This window comes from Lepisma saccharinum, chromosome 3 (assembly GCF_977018435.1).
Source record: "Lepisma saccharinum chromosome 3, izLepSacc3.1, whole genome shotgun sequence".
Taxonomy (NCBI): Eukaryota; Metazoa; Arthropoda; class Insecta; order Zygentoma; family Lepismatidae; genus Lepisma; species Lepisma saccharinum.
In genome coordinates this window covers 80,694,304-80,712,596 of record NC_139231.1, presented here as the reverse complement: position 1 = coordinate 80,712,596, position 18,293 = coordinate 80,694,304, and the positions used below count along the sequence as shown (strand labels likewise).

Below are 18,293 nucleotides of genomic sequence, written 5' to 3'. Positions count from 1 at the left end.
TGTTGAAACATAGGCATGTCACTTCACCTATAAAAACTAAGGAACTTACTGAAGGAAAGAGGAAAATCAAGGACAACAACAAAAATGAAATTGAAGAAACTTGTAACGAGTTAACAGGTTCTGTGGGTCATTCTGCTCATTACGGGAAAGAACTGAACCTGGACGGCAACTTTGAAATCCTGAAATTCGACTACATTAAAGTAATTGTTAATCAGAATAATGAGAATGGAGTATTTTTTGATTCGGATTCGCTGACATTCTATAAAATATAACGGTCGGCATCTTTCTTTCATAAAAAATCATTCTCGGGCAGAATTCCAACCTATATGGTACTGAGACGAGACGAGACTTGGCAGCGTCTTGTCTCGTCTCGTGTGTGAAGCGGTCTGTCTCGTTTGGAGTTGTAAATACCTGTCACGTTCTCGTCTCGGCCTAGTCTCGAACGATAGAGGAAATCACATATATAGTATGTCACTGCACAAAGTTTCAGCATATGGAGGTCCTCATTAGAAACATCTTACAAAGGGCTCGACGTCCAAACTCGATATCTGTCTATTCTGATTGTAAAACCACATTGTAAAAATTTGGCTGGAGAAATGACGGTCCAAGACCGTTAATTTCCGCCATCCAACTACAGTAAAAATTGACCACGACCGTTTTTCAAGTGTTGGCGGTTCTTACATAGTTGGCTACTAAAAGTATAGTATTTATGGTACACCCAACTGAAATTTATAAGTATTTTCTTTCTTTACGGAAGATAAAATATTAACATGTAAGTTTGAGGTATTTTTTCTATGTCTGAATGCTGTACAGGCCGATACACACACGCACACACGCACACGCAAAAGACGCCATGTTTAGCTACTACTCACTCTAGCCACAGCACAGATAGGAGACGACACAAAACATCGGTTGCGTCCCATTGGTGTAAATTAGCTCACAGACTTAAAGTATAACTGTAAAATATCATAAATTTTACGGTGATTTCTAGCAGTACACCCATTTCCAGTTTTAGATATTTCCATTAAATGAACCATTGTTGGTTGTTGGGACACCTTCATGTTCACATCACTTTTTTTAAAAGAATCGATTTGGAAATAAATGTATTCAATGTAAAGCCTGAATCGCACGGAACTGGATTTCCAGTAGGATTGCTCTAGTTGACGCTGGACTGGCTACCCATTTGCTAGATTTTGCTTCACACGATAATTCTTACACTGTACTTGTCGATAGTCTTTTGTTCCCATAATGACGGCCGCGTGAGATGTAAACAACGTATCACTTCGGGAAAAAAAATGGTAATCAATGCGTACCGAACAAGCTTTTTAACTCGGGTTTGCATTATTCATACATGAGATTCGCAGGATTCATTCACAAAAAAAAAATCAAACATTTATTAATACACTTGTAATAATAAGGATTTTCATTTTCAGCTAATCATATTTGTCACGTACACATCTAATCGCTTTGCATAAATACCTAATTATTAATGAACTGAACACGAATGCACTGCACGTCATCTCTTTACTTTTTTATCGAGAAACGGAGAAACTATAAGATAAACAGCCAGCACTCTGAAACCACAGACAAAAAACGCTCCTTTGCAAACTCACAGATTATCTTCACATGGCCAAACTTTACTCTGATTGGCTGTTCCACAGAATCCAGTCAAGTAGCAATTAGATCATGTCCTATTTCTCCAAACCAGTCAAGCAGTCAGCCGGCGGTCATGATTTCTACCTAGAAAGTCATCTCAGCGCCAACTAGGGCATTCCTACTAGAATTCCAGTTCCGTGTGATAGGGGCTTAATATTCGTTGGCGACCAACACTACTTGACTTTGTTGATTCAAGATACCGGCTGGTCACAATTAAAGTTGCCTTACTCAGAGCCCTCTGGAACCTTTTCGCAGAAACGGAATGTGCTGAAATTTGGTATAGAGGCTATGGATACCATGGGGAAGCGAATGCTGACGAAAGAATAGTTCTAATTTTCACCATGAGGTTGAAATGTGGCGCTGAAATCTGATGACAGTGAACCACATCCCGGGAAATGCTTATTGCGACCATTCATCACTCTGTCTTTCGTTTCCAAGGGGTTTTTCCCATTGACAGGGGGCATATTGAACAATTCTGTACCGACATAAAGTCAAATTACCGTTTGATGTTACTTCAGCGCCACATTTACACCTGGTGGTGGAAATTTGAACTACTTTATTTCATAAGCATTATCTTCTTCATGGTCTCCATAGCCTCAAAATCAAGTTTCAGAGCAAATCCATTGCTTCGAACGGGCTCCAGAGAGCTCTGGGAGGGAAATTTAATTGTGGCCACCCTGTACATTGTTCGTCTGAAACATGCCACGCAATTGCCTTTTTTGTGTCGCTAAGAATTATTTATCAAATAATGCAGGAGTCATGAAGTGAGTCATGGTTGAATAAAGCAACAAATGGCACTGTCAAATAGTGTGTACAGAACGATCCACTCGGCTGACGTGATCACAGCAAGGTTCTCTGGCGACCTTCAGGGAGCTGTGTCATTCTCCCCCTTCCCTTCCCCTGTGTCCCCCTCCTCCCAATTCATGTTGCAGAGAAACACATCGATCCTGCTGTGTATTTGAACTCCCACATAAAGGCCGTTACTCACCTTGCGTGCAAGTTTCTTTCGGTGGAGAAAATTGAGATCATTCAAAAAGGCACCGGTAGCTGGCAGCACTTCTCTTTAACTGTAGTAGGAAAAACCACGTTGTAGTTGGAAATATAAAGATTTACAATGTAATTAAATGTTGTACAAGTATTGTATTTCTGAAAGGAATGTATTAGGAGTATCGGCATTAATTATCTAACCAATAAACAAATTACAATTAAAAACACTTGATGTTAATATTTATTAACACGACACTGTCATATCTGTTGTTTCTTTTCTGACTTTATTAGATCATTTGCTTTGGCTCTATGAACTATTTGGTTTTTGTACACCCTAAATGTAAATATTGTACGTACAATTACATTTAGGTTTTCGAAAACGTTTTGGCAGATTAGATGGGGAAAAACAAACTTGATTTTTTTTTTCTGAACTGTTTCTTTCAGCCTTAAGGCGAAGAGGGACAATTACGCACCAGTTGTGCATTTATTTCAATATCGTCGGATTGGGCACTGCGATTTAAAAAAGGGTTTAGTATGCAAGAGAGTATGAATTTCTCTCCATGTTGCAAGTGGAAACTATTTTTCAAGTTGATTAGTAAGCTAGACACAATGTTTAAAAAATATCATTAATAAGTATTTACCGAATCCCATGTATTCCTTATGGGAAATCAACTTCAACTTCGAGTTACGGCTCATCAAATGGGAGTTGCGACTTTTCCTACTACTATGACATAGTTCAACGTGTCCTTTTTCCGTTCATGTACTTTTCTACGTCATCGGATGTTTGATATTCCCGAGAGAACGAATAAAAACATGGTCCCATAAGCCTAGTGCATTTCTCCTTGCCTCCTACGGCCATCCTAGCAGTGTTGTCAAACCTGATGTGCATAATAGAGCTAAATAAATAGGCTGCATAAAGTGCCTACTAGGGTAATTTTAGTTGTCAGAGGGGTGGGGATGCTGCTATTACCGTTAGCTTTAAAGTGATGGCAATTTATTATTAGTTTTCACCGCCTAGATTTGGCGGCATCACCCATCTCAATAATCCAATGATGTTAATATAAAATCGAAAATAAAGGATTCCCGGATAACAAAATTGTCATCTTCATCTTAGCCACAGCGCTACATATAAAAATACATGGGGAGGAAAGAAGAGGTGGGTGACGCAGCCTATAGCTATACGAATATCACGTCACGTGCAAAATGTACACTCATGGCAAAAGTTGGCCTTTATGGGCCGGAGCCAGTGGTGGCATCATGGTGGGGCAGAGGGCGGGTGTCACAGTTCACAGTCAAACGAGTGCACGAAAGAGCCAGATCTGGCTCCAAAAGAGGGAAGCTGGCAACAGTGATCAGCAGCTGCCCCAGCGAGAAAGACCTAGGGGAAATTGTTCCTCCTCGCAGGCGATTTTTTTTGTGCTGGCTAACTGTTTCAATCAATAGATAATTCATTGAAACAACTGATTGATTACCAGTGTTCGAAACTGGACCTTGACCCTTAGGCACTGTGTGGATTAGCAAAATTTGAAACCTTAGTCGCCAAACTAATAAGTTGGTCAGTAAATTGTATCTTAATTTAAAAATACTACAATAATAAATTATAAAATTTATAAAAAGTAAAATTAATATTGTGTTTGGTAACATTTCATACCGAAATGGCCATGGTTTATTATCAATACAATTATTTCAAATAATTTCGAGAGGGGTTTCAACCCGCAAACCTCAATCTGTCGCACGCCCTTGTCTGAAGATGAAATGCTAAGTGCGAGAGTTACAAGTAAAGATTTCCACTAAGTTCCTATCAGTCCATAATTAACTTCGTTTCCATGATAATTAACCAACTATAATCATAACTTTCAATGGCAAAGAACTTTTCCACAATGCACCGGGCAAAGACAGACATTTATATCTGTAGACAAATGAACGACGCTTTGTAATTGTAATACAAATCTATACCTAGCAGTCACTGCTTCCACTGACACATATTCCCATGCTTCCTACGAGAGATTTTGCCTCAGCTTCCCATAAAGATAATGGCAATTGTTAAACTTGTAACAGTATTAAAAAGAAAGAGAAAATAACGTTAACAGATTTCTCACGGGTGAAGAAACTCGGAGAAGTTCCCGAAGCGCTTCCGAGATAAAAGATGGAGATTCGTCCCTTGTTGCACGATACAGACGGATGCTCACAGAATGAATGGATTCTTTCAAGGTCGTAAAAATGCTTTGTGCTCTGTTGTTTTCTTCACTGTGTTCTGTTCTTTTGACGCACACGCCATGTAGTGCGATGTTGTTACATGGCGCCTCCATGCTGTCGAGAGCTGAAATAGTTAATGTTCATAATAATTCAGATAAAGATGATGAACTTAGGGTTACCAGATCGCTATAAGGGAAATGTAAAGGGGTCCCGGGTTCGATACCCGGTGGAGGCACAAGTGGTTCGGATCCCACTTTAAACTGTAGGTCCAGTCCCGATTAGCCTTACTGTGCATAAAGTGGACTTAAAACAGCAAATCAAACCAAATAAGGGAAATGTAGGACATGTTGTCCCAAAATGTAGGAGTTTATGTCAAAATGTAGGACACAAAACATTTCCAATAAATAATACATATTCTACAGAACACGTTAATAAGAAATTTTAAAGTTACACTTTTTCAGTTTTAAAAAAATGAATTCTTAACGAATTCTTAAATGTACTGTAATATACTAAACAATGCACTTCTACTACATATTTTAGCTGGTACTTCTCATCAGAAGAGAAAATTTTCTCAAAATTGCAGGTTTAGTCAAAATATATTGATGAGAGACTGAACAGTCAATCTTCGAAATTATAGGGACCAGCACCAAACTCTTTACACACTTTAAAAAAAAAAATCTCTCGTGAGTCCATTGTGCTGATGGTAGTGAAAGTAGTCTGTCAACGTTTGCATTATGAACTTTAATGGCTAACAAATATTTTTATTAGTATAATTACAGGATTTGTACCAAAATATCAAATCCAAAATTCTTGGCTTCTTGAGGACTTTTCTTGGCCTTTTTTCGTTTTTGTTAACCTTTATTTATTCGATCACTACTTAGGTAAACTTGGAAATTAGCAAATAAGAAAATACATATCTATGATATTTAATGAAAAACCACTACCAAATGGGCAGTTAAGATGAAAACTGAAGCTATATTTTACAAGAGAATTAGACTTGCTTCATCTATTAATGCATCCTGACTGCATTTGGCAAACTAGCGAGGCTCTGGCGTCTGGATTCACAGCCAATATAATCTTATGTGGGGTTTGTGTTGTCGTCCCTATGTGTATGTGATTGTTTCTTCATCCATCTTATTTTACCACCATTCATGCTCATCTTCGCTATTTGCCAAAGAGGCCGAAAAGTGAAGTAAAATAAACTAAATCAACCAATCAGTAATTGTGATAGTAAAAAATGTTGGCCACATATATAATTTCCTGATTTTATTGACTTCTTGACCTACTTCTTGACTCACTATCATGACTGGTAGACACTCTGAATAACTCTGTTCTCTATACCCCCTGCTTTACAATCAAAATAATGAATAAGAATGGGAAACGCCTTGTTCCATCAGTATAAACCCCAAGGCAAGAAATTCCGCTCAGGCACTGAACAGTGACATCAGAATGTGGACCCAAAACTTTGTTCATTAGTTGCTTCCGTTTTGCTGTTTGTCCTCTAGGAGGACAAACTTTTATTTTCATTTTTGGCAATGGACTTGTAACTTGCATGATTTCCCTTTGTTCGACGAAACACGTACGTATTTTTCTAATTAATATTATGTGACTTTCAAAATATAGAACATTTATGATATTTTTCAAATTCCTACCCGGACGCCGGACATAAGGCTAAAACGTAGGACATGTCCGGGAAAACACGGACGTCTGGTAACCCTAGATGAACACACGGCAAAAGAAACAGTGGACGAATTGCCCACCACCATATTTATTCAGTTTGTTTTCCACGCCGTAATGATAATTATTTGAAATAAAAACGTTAGAAAATACAGTAAAGGCCAAATTTGCTTCGAACCAACCAAATTCCATTCTCTTAAACAACACACGAAGTGGAATTTAAAAAATGGATTTTATTCGCATATGGCTAAAAAAACGAAGAGCTGGATATATTAATAAAATATAAGAATAAAAGAGGATACATCAAAGCTCAAAAACTGAGATGGTTGGGTCACACTGAAAGAATGCCCGGAGAAAGAATTGTAAAGCAAATTTACAACTTGAAACCTATTGCTACAAGATCACAAAGAAGACCCAAGACCAGATGGATAGACGACGTTAGAAATGACATAAGTTGCACTAAGATCCAGAACTAGAAAGAAAAGTGTGTTGAATAGAGAAGAATGGAAGAATGTAATTGGAGCAGGTCAAAGCCCATAAAGAGCTGTAGCGCCTTAGAAGAAGAAGCGATAGACAATTTGCCTACTATTACCTTTGCCGTTGGCTGTACATTTTTCAAAAATGCATCTTTGCATATTTTAGAAAAACTACATATCATGCACTGAATAGGGTATATCGAGACAAGACTTGGTAGTTTCCATCTTGTCTTGATTTATAAACGTCCGTCATATTCTCGTCTTGTAGTCTCAAATGTATATAGCATAAACAACATACTATACAGTGTGCCCCTGTACGAACTTTCACAGCGTGTAGAGATTATTAAGACAAACGAGTTTCTTTAATAACATTTTTCTCTGTGATCTTGTATCGACGCTACAAACACTAGCAAGAACGGATTTTTATCCTAAACGTATGCAACCGCTTTACAGGGACTCGTATTTGCCACTAATGGATTGACTTTGGAATAACTGTAAACAAAATATATGACTTATTTATAAATAGCCAGGTAGATATCTACTTGCTATGTCTGTAGAAATTGCATAGGAAAGCACATTTAAAATTTCATCTCAATGGGATTAATTTGATGAAGGGACACAAGTAAACACCAATGCCAAGATCGGGACTCGAATCTACAACCGTCTGAGCTGAGTGAGGCGAGATGGTGAGAAGCAATCGACCCCCGAAACGGTGGGAGGTAATGTTTGGGGGGGGAGGAGGGGTGCTTGAACTGTGAACTGTTTAATATGGTTTAAATGATTCCGGTGGAAAAAACTGCTTCACGTAGAATTTCCGTTGATGACGCCCCTTGCACTTCTGACATCCAGCACTGGATTGCACATTGTAAACAAATTGGATTTCATTTTACAAAATCTATTTGGCTCGTCCGCTTTGGACACAGTATATATGTATATTCTTCTTTCAAAAAAATTTGAAGCAGAGTAAATTATGTTTTTACTGTATATGTCAACATTTCTGTGCATGTTTACAATTTTTATTTTAGGATTTGCTAATTTGGATGTTTTCTTTTTCTTTTTACAGTTGCTTTAGGATTTGCTAATTTGGATGTTTTCTTTTTCTTTTTACAGTTGCTTTAGCCCGAGGACTGGTGGTCGTCTAGCGCGCATGCAATCTACTCACAATCGCAGCTATACAGTCATGCACAAAGGTAAGTGTAATACTTATTAATGGTGTGACCAGAATTAGTTGGTGAACGGTTAAGGAAATAAATTAAACTATATATTCGACATTTATCAGTTTCTGCACGTATACAAAATGGATCTATCTCAATAGAGCAAGTTACTGACTGAAAAGTGACATATGGGCAACAAGGAAAGGAGATTCAGTTCCTCAATGAAACACATTTCTAAATGCAATAAATCTTGATGTAACGTCGTCGCCTCGTAATCAAGTGGCCCCGAATCCCATAACCGGTGTGGTTCGGATCGGAACCCACATTAAACTGTAGGTTCAGTCCCGATTTGCCAATCTGTACATAAAGTAGACTTAAAACGAAACTCAAAATATTCAAACCCATCTAGTGTGTCTCTGAACAGTAAGGATTTACCTTCTTTTTTGAGGGGGGGGGGGAACTTGAAGCTCAGTTGTTTTGAAAGAAATACTTTCTCGGTAGGCTGATACAGATGTAGGCCTGGAAAAAGGGTTGGTCTTACTCAGGATTCGAACCTGGGATCTCTTCCCTCGTAGCGCGTTAGGGTGACCATTCCATTCCCTGGACTTTACATGAAAAAAAAAGGCGATCACCTTCCATTAATACCTAAAATTAGCGGTCACCTCCGGAGACTAGGTTCGAAATCAAGAATAAACCTTCAGTGAGGTAACTAGGGAACAGAGAAAGACCCGCCACTGGCTAGAGGAAGCCGAAAGTTCATATGCGATTCCATATGAAACGACAAGGGTGAGGTAAGCTTCGAGCGAGCCTCCTTCCGACATCAATCAGCCACCAACGCCCTCTGTGTCCTCCCATCATTCATTTGTCTCCGAAGAAGATGATGTAACGTCCAACATGTCGTGACTTCCGCTTCTAAACGCATGAAGAAACCACATGAGTCATATCTACAAGAAAAAGAACTTGATGGAACACGCCTTTCTCGAAGGTGAAACAATCGACGTAATGACTCTATGAAACGACGCGTCGCCTTTGCCCATTGTTATAGCGCCGGTAATGCGATAAGTACGTTAACAATGCTACCAACCAAGCATGGGATTATTTTCTCGACCTGGCAATACTACAGGGAGTGGTGTGGAATGATAATCTCACGACTTGTTCCAGTGTCTTCCGGAAACAAGATAAGTGTGAACAATACATTGGTACATTGGTACATCACTAACTTGCATTCATCTTCCTGAGTGAGACCATCTTATAAACATAAGGTAATAAACCATATTCGCAGGTTGCTAACAAACAGAATACTCAGACTCATTCTTACAGCTGTTTTTGTAATATCATTTGCAATTACAAAATTACATCAACAAATGTCAACATAGGACTCACTCAATCTTACAAGTCAGTATAATAACCAGTAACAAACGTCACTTTGTCCTGATATTATTAGAATAATGAAATCAAGAAGACTTAGATGGGTAGGCCATGTGGCACGAATGGGAGTGGAAAGAAGAGTTTACAGGATTCTTGTTGGGAGACCTGATGGTAAGACCGTAAGAGGCCTGTAGAAAGGCCAAGACGAAGATCGATGGATAATGTTGAGATGGATCTAAAGGAAATCGGTAAGGATGGAAAAGATTGGATTGATCTTTGCCCAGGATAGGGACGGATGAAAGGCTTGTGTTGCTGCAGCCATAAACATTTGGGTTTAATGAGGCTAGAGATTTAGTTAGTTAGTTAACAAACGTCACTTTCCGCTGCCATCCAAATATATATATTATTATATTTAAGTATTAACAGCCAGTACATAGTTGAAGTGTGGAAATACGTATGTAACGGGACAAGAGGCATCTGTACATGGGATGTTTCAAAATTGAGATTTTAATAAAGTATGTGTATCGTATTTTAAACTGAACAAATGAGGATATTCCTGACTGAAACTCAAATTGCCTCATAAGAAACTCAGGAAAATAGGTTTTTTAAGCCAGAACTGAAAATTTCGATTTCCCATTTATTTCCACTTAGCTCACTATGTATTCCCACTCTTCAGTTAAACTAATTGATGTGATTCTAATGATTTCCTTTCAAAAAATATATTTATAATCATAGACGTGCGGAAGGGGATAAGAGCAGCAACCACCTTCCATCCTGGAAAATTAATTAAAGTCGACCAAAAAGTTCATGTTTCACATATATAATTTCATTTCAGTGACAATAATATAAAATATATGTTAATTATTGCAAGGGCGTTGCAGAAACATGATAACTTCAAACTGAAGCAATGTTTTATGAGGGGACAATGCCAATATAGGGGAAAATGTCCCCGTCCCCCGCCCCCCATCCACCTGGAAAAATACTTCTTGGTTGCGCCTCCCTGGAAATAGTCCTGCGGACGTCCACGTTTATAATTCACTTAACTGCAATTTATAATCATTTGTTATTTTTATACATGATAAAATATTCAAATCTAAATCCATACTCAAATTGACAGGCAGGTCAATTTTACTGTAAGTTTTAACAGCGTACGTGCGTATATTCGTGCAAATTGCCATACATAACTTTTTAATGATTGGGATGCGGGTACAGCCTCATTAGCCCTCACTTTTGTCACGCCCTTGGGGCCAAACATACCAAAGAACATAGTAATAACAACTTTTGTGGAGTAATCTGTCCTGGTGACTGGTGTTGCCTTGCTGAGTTGCCAGATGGGCGTGTAAAAACTGCGGAAGTTACACAGAAAGCAGCGTGTAAAAGCTTTTCATAATGATAGTAAACGCCTTGAATACAGAACGACGCTTTCGTTTGGAACCACCCGGTCATTGTCTTCCGTTTTTGGGCAGCCGAATCATTCAAAAGAAAGAAGTAGGCCTAGGTTTTCACCTCACCTTTAGACCTTGACGGGGTGCGTGCCGTGATCCAAATGGGTCAAGGAATGTCAACTTCCGTCCTTTGATTCTTTTCGGAAAGGAAGCATTAAAGGCACACAAGACGAGTCCAGACGACCAGAAATATTGATTACCGAGCGTCCTCGTCAATAATTGCACAGCATCATTACGTTCGACCTTCATATGAATTTCCCTTTGAAGATGTTCTGCGAAAATTGTTGTAAAATGGTCTCCCTCCTTGCGTATACACGCAAATCAAAAAGTTTTGTCAACGTTTGTTATGCTTAGATACTACTCTTCACAGAGGTATCGCGAGCCCGAAAGATATAGTATTCGAACCCAGGACCACTCGATTACAATGTGATAGTATTAATACTACACCATCTGGGAGGACCAACAAGCAAATTGAATGGGAACTAGTAGCCGCGTTGAGTTCTCGCCATCGTTGGTTCCGGTTTCGATTCCAGCCCTAAGACTGGGCATTCGTTTGCGAGTTCCCCCCCCCCTTCCCAGAAATCCACATTCCAAAGGGAATTTAAAGTCGTTTGTTTTAGAATATGGCGCTTAGGGTTTTGCAGCTCTTTATAAAACTGCACTGGCTTGCCACATACGTTGTTGTAACGTTGTAATCAAGCCCCGTCCATTGTTCGAACATCGGTGGAGGGAGATATATTGCATAGCGATTCAGATTTCAGTTCAAACTGTAGGCCAGTCCCTATATACCCATATAGCCATGAATCCTGGATCTGATATCCGTGAAAATTTGGATCTGCGCATCCCTAAACATCACATCTATTGTAAGGAGTTGCCGATCTCCGTGGCGGAGTGGTTATCACAGGGGTCCTGGCTTCAAATCCCGACCTGAGCGTGGTGTTCTGTATGAGTGTCTCTTCATCAGTTTCATCATGTCATTAATCATCCTCATCTACGCGATTAGCCAAAAGTGTCAGGAAAGCGAAGTAAAATAAACCAAATCAATCAATCAATGTAGTAGGGACTCGAACCCTGAACCTCCGGAAACAAAATCTCCGACAGTTGTTTTTCTTGGGATTTAACGCCTCATCATTTAAGAGTTACGTCACGACCGGCTGACTATGCTATGAAAGGGGAAAAGAACGATCGCCACAAAATCTGAAAGTGCAGCGTTTTGGAATCTGCAACCGGCAGTTTCCTGCACGTATCGTTCCGTTCCCAGCTGAGGATGACTCACAGCTCGCGAGATCCCAGATGGAAGCAGAGATTGGAGACTTTCAAAGTCCAAGCGTGAGTCACGGAGGAGCGTGCGGCTGCGTGGGCCCTGTCCAGGGTCGTTTGTTGATTCGCGGATCAGCGCCCGAACGCGTCGTCCTGCTGCTCCGAGACCAAAAACGGAACTGCAATGCCAAACAGCACTCTGTATCAGTGTTACAAACCTTTGTTTCCTAAAGGTACCTCGTTCGGACCTGGTGACTGCAGAGTGAAACTGGAATTCTCTCTCTTTTCATCTTTCTCTCTTCCTTTATCTCTATCTCCCTTTCTATCTCTCACTCTCTCCTCCATTTCCTCTGTGTCTCTTCCTTTCTCTACTCTCGTTTCCTTTTTCTTTGCTTTTCTTAACCCCTCTCTCTCTTTCTCTCCTTTCATTCTCTTCCTTCTCTTTTCTCTTTCATTTTCTCCCGTCCTTCCTCTTTCAATGTCTCACGACTTTTCTTTTCTCTTTCCATTGGTGATCCTCCTATAAAACCAGCTTCTAATAATCATTCAGTCTATGGCTACGACGCCAGGAGTCCTTTGGGCATGGAGTTCTTTGTGAGTGTCCATTCATCAATTTCATCATATCACCACTCATCATCCTCATCTTCGTGATTATTCAAATTTGGAAGCAGAGAGAAGTAAACTAAATCAAATGAATCAATCAAACCTTCAATCAATCTTTTACATCTTTCTCAAATCCTTATTATCCGTTCATTTTAGCCATTTCATATGTCCTTTACTTTTCAGTGCAGCTTTTCTCTTAACACCCTTTCAAACTGAAGTGGCAAGCAACAATTTACACGTGTAACTTGGGATCAATACCAACGTTTTACTCTATGGCGGCATGGCACACTGCACTAGCCTGCAGTTGATTGGTCTGACACGTGGCACGCGTTACGTATCGCTTCGGTACCAAATTTCCACACGCTATCCGATCTTCTTCCACTCTCTTTACATTTTATAGCCATGGTGATGAATATGATTGTATGCAATTATGTTTGCCCTTTAATGATTTACTCTTATTCTATGTCTTGCTAGTGGATTATCGCCTCCTGTAACCATACCTTCCTTGATATATTCAAAATACTTTACAAGGTTTCCGTCTGCTGTGTGTGTTAGTTTACAAAAGTGTGAAACAAGCACGGGCAATGTTTTAATTCAGGATCCTTCATCAGCAAATTGTTAAACAATAATTGCTTCAGTACGCTACAAGATAACTATTTATCTCTAACAGCGATTACAGATATATGACTATGTCTTCCTTATCCACATGTTAAGATAGTAACTTCTTTGGATGAGGATAGTAACAGCAAAGTTTACCCGGTATATTAGTGATAGTCAGTCCCCAACCTATGCATAATTTTACTCTATTGTTAGCACTATGTATCATTATACTCTGAAATATTTAACAAGATATTTGTTCAATATACTCTTTTGCCCAATACATTGTTTCCGAGGTGCTTTTTAATTCTCGAAGTAACCAATGGATCCAATAATAGAATTCCAAGAGACGTTCTTCTAAATTTAGCCTCAGCGCGGAAAGTGGCGTTTTCCCGGAACATTGCAACTATTCTTTAATTGAAAAATATATGCAATTATATGTATTATACAGCCTCTGTGGTCCAGCTGGCAGAGCCTCTGCCACACGAGAGATCTGGGTTCGATTTCCGGCGTGAGTGATTTAAGGTGGGATTTTTTCCACCAATGTCCTTGCATGGGGTAGCTCCGGGTCTCACTCAGCCACTAATAAATGATTACCTTGGATGGGTAAAAGAGGCCGGAGGTTGATGCATATCACATCACCTCTACAGATGTCCCAGATTGTGAGATCCTGCCTATCCTTCCCCCCAACCTCTCATGTGCCTTCACGGCATGTGGTGCAGTGATCCTTATGTGTTCGTGTGATCTGTAATCAATGTATGCTCAACTCATGTACATTTTAATATTGATGTTGTTTCATTTCAATTACAAGTTGTCAGGGTAATTGAATATGTGGCAGGAAGTAATATAAGGGTATGTTGAGTGAAAGTTTTTTTGTTGTTGGTTTGTTTAATTACAAAAACATTGAACGGATGCAGAAAATATGTGAAAAAAGTTTTCGTGGTGGATTTTAAAATTTTACAACTAGGAATGCAGCGTATTGAATCATTAAACTCACAATCAGAGCTATTATTCATGGGTTAGTATCACTGACCCTAGTGGAGTATGCAGGTCGCTAACACTAACACACACTGGTCACGTAGGCTACGTATAGGAAGGACACGTGGGCGATTGACCTTCAGAGCGGCCGTATCTCTTCTGGTGCCGGTTTACTGAAAGGTTCGTTAGGACGATCATGGTTGGAGCAAATCCGTTCCACAATATGCAAAACTGATGGTGGTGCTGATTATGTAAGCGTGTCCTTGGGGTGCATTGTGTGAACGCCCGACGGAGGTGAGTCGGTCTGTACAGGTGTGCGGTATTATTCAATGTCGCTCCTTTATGTCCACAGTCAAGGTTTCTCAAAATAGTTGGAATATGGACTTTCGTGACATCTCTGACGGTTTTGCATTTGCAGCTGGGAACCGAGTCATACCTCCCGAAGCATCTAGTCAACAAGTGGCATGCTGACGTCACCCCAAGCTAACACATATCGCTAACCCTCTTGGTTAGTAAGCTGGCTAGCAAGATTTTATTTATTTATTTATTACGTTGTGTTTATCATGGCGAAGTTAAGGTGTTGTAGCCTTTTCTGCCACTTAACAATGTTTACATCGAAATTTCAGTATTAGAAAACAATTTAAACCTCCGAAAATAATTTGGCTACGGTTGACAGAAAAAAGTATTTTGTTCATCCTTATGGTTAGACAACCAAAAATACTTCATTGCAACTGGTTGCATACCATGTTTGTATGTGAATTCATATGGAGGAACCAATTGTAGGGAAAGGACGTGACAATTTAATTTTTTTGATAAGCTCCGACCCATAGGCGTAACTTGGTGGGGCAAGGGAGGGGCACTTGCCCCCCAAAATTTTCAGGTTCATTAAAATTTATAAGTTAGGGGACCTGAGGAGGAAAGTAATAAAGAGTAATATGTGTGATTTCGCAAACGTCACAGTTATTTAGCAAATAATACTGGACGCTGTTTTTATGGGATGGAAAACTTTTCGAGTCTCTTCCCCCAAAGTTAAGCCGCAGGTTTGATTCTATCCCCTCAAAATTAGGCCCAGTTTGATTCTGCCCTCTCAAATTTAGGTCCCAAGTTACGCCCATGCTCCGACCACTTTTTATGCCCAGTGTGCAACAATGACATCCTTTGATCTCCGTGGCGGCGTGGTACTGTGAACCTAGGGATAATACTTATGCCGCCTCTCTCTTCTCTATTTGGGTTCATTCCCTACTGGTCATATTTACCAACTTCATTTTGTCCTCATAGGTAGCCATAGTTGAAGTGATAAAAAATAATGTTCTTTTAGTGATATAATTTTTATCGATCCCACTTTTTCCTTGGAAAAGGACGAATTGCGATGCGTTGTTTCAAACATTAGGAAAATAGTTTTCAAATCACTAAAATCACATTTATTTAAACAACGTTATCTTTGAATTATTAGAAGCAATGGAGTATAATAGACCAAAATCAAATCATGTCCACATGTAAGAAATATCAATATTTCTTGGGTTTATTGGGTGTGTGTATGCATCTCCTCTGTCGCACTTTCGAAACTCGTTATCCGTTCAATAATCTTCAAACATGTAGAACTATTTAATTTTTAATATGTGGTACATTCTTAGAAACAGACAGATATCATTAAAATATTTACATGGACGAAGTCTACAACTATCGAAGCAGAACCATCATACCCCTCAACGAGATGGACTTTAGCCGTGACCTTGAGGCGCGACTCAGTGTAGAGGGGTTGCGTGTGCCACAAACAAACAACAGCGCGTGTTTATTGTTCTTAAACATTGGCGAACGAGTTAATTTAAACAATATCAAAACTTAAATTTGTGCTGAAGCTTTTATACACACATTTAAAATGAAAGCAGAGCAGTTTTATTAAATCTGGAAATACCAACATTTTAAATTCATTTTCAGCGAATTTCCTTCTTAAAAAGAGCCATTCCTAAGGCCTCCCCCCTCACGGTATTCTGTATTACGTCATCTTCCGGTCAGGGAAACCCATATGCATAAAGAAAGCCCACCTCTTCGCTGAATTCTGAAGTTATTTTCCTCTTTTTTCCTTCTTTAGCTTATGTTTTGCCACTAAATGGTCTTTCGACTTGGAGTCAAAATGGATCCGGTATTGCGGTTTTCAAAGCACTTCAGGCAGAAAGAACTGGATTTTGCGAACAGTGTTGCAAACACCAATAAACACTTCCTTTGATTTAGGTGCATTTGCAAAACTTCTTGCTCCTTATTTCGTGGAAGAGTTACGTATTCAATCTCCGAATAAGTCTTACTAATGTTAAATCTTATTATAGACGACAACGCCAATAGCCTTTACTCTGAACACATCTTACGTGAATGTTCAATTCAGTGTTAAATCGATTTCAAACCAAAGCTCAGCTGAAATCTGTAGGTGCAACGACCCTTTGAGCACAAAGCCCGTCAAGTGGCTTTTTCGTTGGTGACACATGGTCAGATCTTGAAGGCCTATCGCGGTTCTTATCTGATTCTCTTGCTGCCTCTTCCTTACAAATAGGTTTATAACTCTCAGATTCGATTGTTCTAGCTAGTGGAGCCAACGTTACACACTTTGGAGGTGGAGGACGAGATTGACATGAACTCCCCTTCTCTATATCTCTCTCTACACACACGCACACACACACACACACACACACACAAACATCAATGTAATGAGTTCGAATCCCGGACATGGGTATCCTTTGTCAGTGTCCCCCTCATCCATTTAATCATCTTCATCGTCGCAATTAGCCAAAGGTGTAAGAAAAGTGACATAAAACGACTTAACTCAATCAATCAAAATCAAATCAATACATATACATGTGTGCGTGAGGAGTGTTAAGGGTGATCTTTTCCGAATACACCAAAATGTCAACCTCTCTTCCACGTAGCACATCCTGGACTGCATTTTGCAGACTAACGAGGCTCTGGCGTCAGGAACACACAGCCATTTCAATTTTCTGTGAGGCTGTGTTTTGATTTGTCCATATGTGTTTGTGGGTGTCCTTTCATCAATTTATCTTATCACCATTCATCATCATCTTCGCGATTAGCCAAGAGTGCCAGAAAGGCGAAGTAAAAGAAAACAATCAATATAATTGTGTGTATGAATATATGCATGTATGTTTTTGTGTGCACATGCTTGTATGTGTGTAATGAATGGCACGAAAGTAATTTGTTGATAATATTTCTGTGGATTCGAAAAATATTCACGACGAATTATGTCGAGAGGACATGAGGATGTTTATCTAGTAATTTCTATCAAGAACATACAATTCATGAACAGTTACAGAATGAGAAGCAAACTGTTTAGAAACAACCATGACACAGACATGCCTTCGTTCGTAGCACAAGAGAAATATGACTGACTCCTATTTATTGAATATCTCTGATTTTCAAATTCTATAACACCTTATTGATGAATATTTTTTTTAAAATTAATATGTGATCAGATTAAGTGTATGTGCTATAGTTGTTTACGTGGATGTCCCATTATTCATTTCATAAGTTCACCATTCATCCTCATCGTCACGATTAATCTATACAGATAAAACAACACGTATCTCTAAGAAGTTTAAAAACATTTAAAATAAAAAGTTGAAAAAATATGTAGATTATATCCTTATTTTTTTTTTAAAAAAATGGTCTATTCGGATTCACCTGGGCACACTTAACAGGAAATGACATATATTTTAAGACTGGAACGCAAATAAATCAAGCCGGACCCTGTGGCCGAGTGGTGTCGGCCTCCGTGGCTGAGTGGTTCGCACAGCGCGCTACGACGCCAGGGGTTCCGGGTTCGAGTCCAGGGTAAGGAATGGGTATTTGCGTTTGTCCAAATGATAAAAACTGAAAATTGAGAAAAACCG

The 18,293-nt window shown here is 39.3% G+C and overlaps 2 protein-coding genes across 2 annotated transcripts in view; one reads left to right on the top strand and one right to left on the bottom strand.

Moving 5' to 3' along the window:
• LOC145985185 (uncharacterized) overlaps positions 1-18,293 on the bottom strand; it is a 179,203-nt gene that overhangs the window by 123,992 nt on the left and 36,918 nt on the right. The gene's annotated exons all lie outside the window — the stretch shown is intronic.
• Positions 8,163-18,293, top strand: part of LOC145985184 (uncharacterized) — a 148,217-nt gene continuing 138,086 nt past the window's right edge. Inside the window, exon 1 of the mRNA XM_083118895.1 lies at positions 8,163-8,182. The gene's annotated coding sequence lies outside the window, so the exon portion shown is untranslated. The remainder of the gene's footprint in view (positions 8,183-18,293) is intronic.